Raw genomic sequence first — 8,130 nt, forward strand, 5'->3', positions numbered from 1 at the left:
TACATGGGAATAGGTATGAATGCCTCTTTTAGTGACATCCTTTACATTCCTTAGGAATGGGAATGCCACCTCTCTGCAAACCATGTCTGTCTTAGTTTTTAAACCATTGCAGCTAAGGACAAGGCTTTTACTGTAGTTATCACCCGCCAGCCTCAGTATCTGAGACAAGTGTGTCCTTTTGCTCATTGCAATCCCTGCTGCCTTTGCATTACATGACTCTAGTCATGTTCTAGGAGACAGTGAACTGCAGTCCCACTCGGACAGCTCCAGCACTTCAGACAAGGCTTATACATTACCAGATCTTTTTGCTGCTTCACTGGGTGACTTTCAGAAGGTGGTAATGAAACAGAAAAGGATCCTACAATACTATTTCTTGCTGGTTGGGAGATCCTTGAACCACAACAGAAGTCAACGCTAGAGCATCACAAATACAAATCCTTTCTTCCTCCTCCTCTTTGATAGCTGGGAAAGAAATAAGACTGTGCTTGAGCTTGCTGACAGGGCCCTCTTATTTTTCTCATTATCTCTGGCTCATATATTTTAATTCTTTGCCTAGCAGACTTTTTCATTCAAATATGCATGAGATATTTCCTTACAGTTGATAGGAGATGAAACAAACCTGGAGTATTTATATTTGGCAAACACCTTGAAAAGCTGTTCAGGAACAGCCAATTATCTGTTTAATCCCACCAATTCCTATAATACTTAGTAAGGTGTGGTAAAAATATATTATCTGAGTGCTTCAAAATGAAAGTAAATTTTGGTATAACATTTTGTGATAATTTTATCTACCTAAAATTTTCCAAGTAATAAAAATACAACATCTGTCAATGGTTTTAGAAAGTATTAGACTGATGTCTGCCACCAGCTCAACAATAGATGAAAACAGCCATAGTAAGAACAACATAGGACTACTGAGATAGAGCGGAGAAACACACAGGTCACAGTAAGCATCTGGAGTAAACTCCACCATGTTCAGCTGTGTACATGTAAGTGACCATTCATTTCAGTGCTGGTAATAGAGACTTAAAACAGTGCTATGACAGAAATCAAATTGTTTGTGGAGAGGTTTAGAAACAATGCACAAGAAAAAGTTTTAAGATGAACCAGGTGAAACAAAGAGCATTTAGGTATGAACACACTTTGGTGTGACTGGTGATAGCAAGGAAAAAAACAGCTCTCATGGATAAAAGAGTGCTTCTGAATAGTCATGTGGTAAAGCTGCAACTGAACTATATGGTCTGTCCTTGCAGTAGGAGGGTATTTCAATGTTCCATAGCTCATGAGCTGCATAAGGTGATACGGATATGCAAAAGATGGGATTGTGCATAAAGTCACCTTCTCTTTGTGTTTTTAGCACCTATTAGGTCTAAAAGATGTAGTCCTGCATTCTCACAATTCAGCATCCACGCTTTCCTGAAGATAGGTATTTAAATGCTCTGTCTTGTTACATCTGTTTATCCAGAATACAGGAAGATAAGTTTGTTTCTTAGTTAGCTTGAGTATGGCTGAGAGTGTTCAGCCTGCCTTCCATGAAATCATCGATCAGCCTTCTGGTCTGACGATTGAACTGCATTCCTTCTCTCTGCTTCCTGATGAAAGTGTTACACAGGGGGAAAACCCCAGTTTCATTTGTGAATACAAGAAGAGGACCAGAAGGGGGGCATAAGTTCCAGCCTGTAAAAAGTAAACATTTCCCTATATTCCAGGGACTGGAATCCCTGTATTCAGGTGAAAGCCCTGAGCACCAAACTTACTAATAATTTTTGCTTTTCTGATTCAGTAAATCTCTGTTCATTTTTCCTTCACAGGCTAGTTTTTCTTGGCAGTAGACTATTAACTAAAACATACCATCACATTAACTTCTTCAGACTGAGGAGGGAAATCAGCCTGGGGTTTCCACATCCTGCAAATGTAAAAGGACACCAGTTTAACCATTAGCTCTTTGTTCAGTCACACTTCCAAAAAATGCAGAGAAAAAGCCACCATTGCCTTTTGTACAGAACCTGGATAAACAGGCTTGTATGAGGCATGCTATGGCAACATGTGGGGAATGGAGCCTCACTTGTAGGCTAAGGAGAAGCATCTACTCACTGGATCCCAGTTGGGGTAGGATTACATATCAGTCCAGATTTAGGCTGCATGTGCCTAGCCATGGGTGAGGGCACAGCTTGGGGCTGCCCAAGGGTGACTGTGGGTTCACCCTTTGAAGTACCACAAGGCAAATGCGAAGTTTTAAGTTTCCACCGAAGATGCTTTCAAAGTTCAAGTCTCTCTATAGTTGGGCAGCAGTTGAAAGCACTAACACTTTGGATTATGAATTTGAATGCAGGCACCTACATTATGCTTCAGTTGCATTATAAAGCCTCTGTGCTTCTCCCTCTGGATGAATTGTACATAATGATGGATTTCTATTGCTATTATGTAAAACAGTCTAAGTCTTTATTTGTCATTTGTTTCATGTAAATCTGTTTAGTACCTTATTAAGGGCATGATACTAACTGTTTTGCAGTCCTTTCACTTAAGTGAGCTCTGGATGAAGTACTACATTCTTATCCAATGATGTTGTATCTCCAGATGCTATTTTTATATAGTTCCAGACATTTCATAAACAAAATTTGAATTATAACTGTTATTATAGCACATTTGCCTACTTCATATGCTGTAGGAATGCATGCCAGCAACATTAGTTAAGGATTATCTTTGTAGACAAGAGGCTTTCTGTTATCACTGATCATGAGTAAAGTATCAAGAAAGAGTTGAGCTACTGTTACAGATCCTGCCTGCTGCTCTCTCTGTGGTTTTGCACATTTCAGATGTCATCATTAATCCTCCCTGCCCTTCATTCCCATAAATACATTTGAAAATTACTTACCAGTGATGGTTTATTTTAAGCTTTTCCTTTTGTTTGGAAGCTGCTGTTGCTATGCCATCATTTATATTACAATTTATTTAGGTGGGTGTTAGGATATGATTGGACAGTTTAACAGGTTCATCCCATTATGTGCAGTGTTCTGATAGTGCATGACCTCATTACCTGGCGATTGCTATACAAAAGAGAAATGTTGGCTTCCATGCAAAAGCACTGTCCTTGATGAATTTGAGTGCTTATGTAGTGCAAAGAAATACCATGCAGGAAGGCAGTTCAACTTCATTTAATTACTTTACTTTTTATTACTTTTGTACTTATGGGCAGAGGAGAGTTTTGTTGGCTATTATTTTTGTTTACAATTAAGTTTTATATACGGCATCCAGGTGCCTTCAGCCACAGAATTCTGAAAGTCTCCAGTCTGGTAAAGACCTAGGCTGGTGCTTAAATATGTTAGCTTGGTACCATTTTAATGTTGCTATTTGCAGTGACTGTTAAACAAGGACATCAGGTTTGCTTATTGTTGGGGTGTCAAAATAAATCCCACAACCACTGGAACTTTGAAAAGCAATAGCAAGCAGGAAACGTAATTTACAGAAACTTTGTAGGTGAATTAGTTACAGATTTAAGCACATACAACATTAAAATAATTGTTTATATATTAAATATTCTTTTATAGTGAATTCCAGTTGTACAATTTGTCATTATATAGCAAAAGTCTCAAATAAATCCTTCTGCAACTCAAGTACAATACTTGTGTTTTTCATAATATGCTGTGGACGAGGTTCACAGCCTGTAAGGAAGATGAAATGCAGTTACTTCCATTTAGCCAAGTTGGTCAAGAAGTTTACTGGGGGGAAAAAAAAAAAAAAGGGTGAATTTAAGTTGTGGCTAGTAAACAAACTAATAAGTTTCAAATGAAGTCCGTCAGTCTACTCTTAAAGCATTACAATGTTCTGGGTATTTTGGGACAAGTTTTTAGTACTATGCTAATTTCTTCTCCATCTAGAGGCACTTTCCCCCTAGCCCCATAGGCATGATTCCGTATAGGATCAAACTTGTACAGCATTCATTGGAATTATGTGTCTTAATGTGGCTCATTTTTCATGGTTTTGGTAACTTAGGGGTGTGTCTTACTCTAGCAATAGTTAGGGATTCCCTGATACTTGAGTTCAGTCTGGGCTGCAAGCATTCTTTATTCTAGTCATGGCAGTTCCCATTTCTGGATAAAATGTTAGTGCTTCTGCTCCCAGTTCAAGGCTGTTTATTCACAAATTATTTAATATCTGCCCTGGGACTAATCATCTCTAAATTGGCTGCCTTATCTTACACAACATTTTGATGGAGGAATTAGACCAGCTGTGAAGAAGCTGTAGCTGCACACCCATTCCAACTTGCAATATTAAGTTCTTTCTATGGTATACTTTTACTGCCTTTGTTTCAGTTCTGTATTTCAGTTCTAGATCCTCTTTCTCTGATGCAAGACAAGGTTAGTAAATACTCTAGCAATGAGAAGTTTAATCTTGTAATTCTGTAGTTTGTCATAGTTGTTCAATGAGCTTCATAAATTACTGTGAGGTGTTTTTTTTTGTTCCCCCTACATGAAGTTGCAAAATTCTGTTTGGAACAGAGTAGGAAATGGAGAAGTAAATCCCCTGTCCCTGGGAAGACAGAATGATACAGATTGGGTCATCATCTTGACCATATCTGTACTGTTTCTGAGGATGCTCTAAAGCCATCTTAAGGATGTCTCAGTATGTGTCAGCTCATTGCTGTCCCCACTGCCAGACTTCTAACACATTTGCAGAGTTCTCCAAGTGCATCCGCTCAGTGTACAGCACAAAATCTCATAGGCCTTTGTGGGATGGCTGTAAAGGCCCTTTGGTCTTGCCTTATACTGTATTCACCTCCATAAGACCTTCTATATAACCTAAAAAAGGGGTTCTCAGCCTGATAACAATAAATCACAGTCATGCCATCCCAATACCTGGTAGAGGTAACCAGTTTAGGGGATCAGTTAGGTGGAAGATGGAGAGGGATGAGAAGGTTCCCTTTAAAGGTCTAAACAAGGAGAATTATGAGGGCAATGGTAGTAGGGGCAGCAACACCATCATAGCTCTATTATCAGCATGTTAGCCGTTTTGGGTCGGAAGGGGCTGTTTAAATATCATCTAGCCCAATTCCCTTGCAATAGGTAGGGACATCTTTCACTAGACAGGTTGCTCAAAGCCCCATCCAACCCAGCTTTGAACACTTCCACGCATGAACCAGCCACAGCTTCTATGGGCAACCTGTTCCACTGCCTCACCACCCTCATCATAAAATTGTTTTGCCTTATATTCAATCTAAATCTACCCTCTTTCGGTTTTAAACTGTTACTCCTTGTCCTGTCACTACAGGCCCTGGTAAAAAATGTCTTTCCTAAAAGTCCCCCATATATACTGAAAGGAGGCAATGAAGCGTACCTGGAGCCCTCTCTTCTCTGGGCTTCAACTCTCTCTCTCTTCAACTCACCTGTCTTCATAGGAGAGGTGCTCCAGCCCTCTGCCTGTTTCTGTGGCTCTCCTCTGGACCTGCTCTAACAGTCTTTCTTGTGCTGGGATCTCTAGAGTTGGATGGCAGTACTCCAAGTGGGGGTCTCACAAGAGCAGGGTGGAGAAGGAGAATCATCTCCCCTGACAAAGCCCAGGGCTGCAGGCTTGTATAGGTGCACAAAGTCCCCCTTGCCCTGGGTATAGCTCATCAGTGCCCAGACTGAAGGCCCTGCCCCAACCTGCCTCCTCCAGAACTGTTCCTCTGGCTGTGCTCTTCAGCATGGGACCCCATACACACAGAGATGTCACTGGTGAGTACTACACCTGTGGTACATCCATCCACACTGTGGTTTAAAGTCAAATACAGCCTCCACAGGTGGAGGCTCCACAGTCTACCCACCCCATATGCCCTAGGTTTGTAGCATATCTAGGCTGCTTAGAGAGTGTTTTATGTTTATCATATGTGTACTACAACTCTTGCTTCAGCAAGATATGTGTGATGTCCCTGCCCATGGCAGGGGGGTTAGAACTAGATTATCTTAAGGTCCTTTCCAACCCTAACTATTCTATGATTCTTTGATTTTTCTTTCAAGAAGCTTTTGTCTTTAGCAATCTGGAAAATGATGCACACCCCACCATGATACGCCCCCTATTGCTGTATCTTCTGGCAAAGGTGCTGCCCTGTCTCAGTCTTGATACTCAGTCCACAGTGATCACACTGTGAGAGACTGAATACCGTAAACAAATCAATGTCAGAAGCATTGACCAACATCATCTGACCAGCCAGTGAGCAGTCTGGTTTGGAAGGTTGTAAAGAGCTATTTGCTTTGAAGTTCAGACTGCAGTGCAGTGCAGGAAACCATGTTTTGCAAGAGTGGCCTGTGGTTGAGTCAGAAGACACATGTTCAACTCTACCAGAGTTCAACTCTACTAGAGTTGAACTCTACCTATACCAGAAATTCAGGTATAGGTCCAACATTTATCCTTCCACTTCTCACATAGCCAGTACCTCGAAATAAGGTGCCTTACTCTGTTCTGGGGACCATATGCCTGTGTCTCTCTCTCCTCCCCCCAGCCTGACATTGGCTAGAGAAAGGCATGGACATTCAGTAGTCTACTTGTTTTCCAGAACTGATTGTGCAGCTGGAACATAACACCCTACATCAACTGCTATCCTGCACACACAAAAGACAGCACTCCTTCAAGAGGATGTTCCACAAACATAAACAAGCTTTTACAGGAATGGCAGATAAAGCAAATTAAGGACAAATTAGGAGAATCAGATGTCCCAATCTTCCATTCTGTTTGTCATCCTCCTGCTTTTTTCTTCTAATCAATGTGCAAAAGAAATATCAATAGCATGTTGGAGCTATTCCTTTAAGCTTTGTTCTCCTACTTGAGTACTGGAGTACCCAGTCTCCACACTCTATCTCAATTTAAGTTTTCCCCTTACCTTCTTCTTTTCATGCCTCCCTCCTGCCTTTTCGTAAATGAAAAAAGGCATGCATGACCTCATGTGCTGAGGGGCAGGAAAGAGGAAAAAAGGAACCCTTGCAATAGCAAGGGTAGGGAGCAGTGCGTAAGTTTCCTGCTTAATTTCTCTTAATTAATATTAATTTCAAAAAAAAGATGACAAACCCCAACATTTTAAAAGTCTGGTATTGTTGCCTTCAGATTTCATACAAAGATTGTTTAATCAGAAAAAAGTCCAACAGATTAATAGACTTTCTGGCACAAGGTCAGGTGGAAAGGGACTGGTGATTGATTATTTTTTTTTCAGTGTCTAAGGAAGTTCTACTTTCCTTTTGAGAATCAGTTCAGATTTACAACATGCCAAATGCACTGTTTTAGCACATGTAACATGCATGAAAAATGTCTGACATACTGCGTAGCTATTTTAAGCCTTTATTTTCAGAAGGAAAGGACAGCAGGAGTTCATATATGCAGAAATTTCATGCAGCGTGGCAAAGCTGATTGCACTGTAGTCAATACTGAGATTCCTTTGTCAGTTATTACCATATTCATTAGGCCCTAGGGTCCTATTTTGGAGTACAGACTGTATTATTCAAGGCACCAAATAAACATGTATCAATAAAAACCCATCTCATCTTTGGTTAGTACAAAAGAAATGGAAACAGAAAAGCTGAGGGTCTGAACAAGCACTTTCTGCACAAACTAACAGCCAATCTTTTTAGCTTTTTACTTGAAAGGACTAGGATTTTATTAACAGCATACTCTTTCTTCAGTATCCTTGTTATTACTTTAAGTTAATTTTGTATGCCACGCAGATGGAGCTTGATATGAATGATGCAAACATTGTCTTTGACTCTGCACAGCCAAGAAAAACTGACATGACAGCCCCAGAATACAGGGACTACTCCTTTCTTGTGTCCTCCAATGAATACACTAAAGTCTGCAAGGTGAAAGTAGGCATCCGGTGTTTCTTTACCCTCAGCTAGCAAGGTAAGTTAGTATTTACTGTGGACGGAACAGCAAGATTTGTTATTTTATGAATAATTTGCTAAATTTGATATACACTTGGTCTGGCAATTAGTCATTCTCCATGGAATAGCAGAAATAGTTCTGGCAAAGAGATTTCTTTACCCAAGAAATACTAGGGCTGTTAGACCTGCACTGATATCTAAAACAAGTATTGAAAATGCAGGAAACCCTTGTATTAAAGTCAACTGGTAACCTCCAAATAACCTTCTTGGACTCTGCAAGTGC

At 40.3% G+C, this 8,130-nt stretch overlaps 1 protein-coding gene across 7 annotated transcripts in view; it reads right to left on the reverse strand.

Annotated features, from left to right (window-relative positions):
* The window catches only part of CUNH4orf19 (chromosome unknown C4orf19 homolog), a 267,441-nt gene that overhangs the window by 139,287 nt on the left and 120,024 nt on the right, over positions 1 to 8,130 (reverse strand). The window lies entirely within an intron of this gene.

Source organism: Pezoporus wallicus, unplaced genomic scaffold, assembly GCF_028554395.1.
Source record: "Pezoporus wallicus isolate ANWC-B61680 ecotype Strahan unplaced genomic scaffold, APGP_CSIRO_Pwel_v1 contig_2492, whole genome shotgun sequence".
In the NCBI taxonomy this organism is placed as follows: domain Eukaryota; kingdom Metazoa; phylum Chordata; class Aves; order Psittaciformes; family Psittacidae; genus Pezoporus; species Pezoporus wallicus.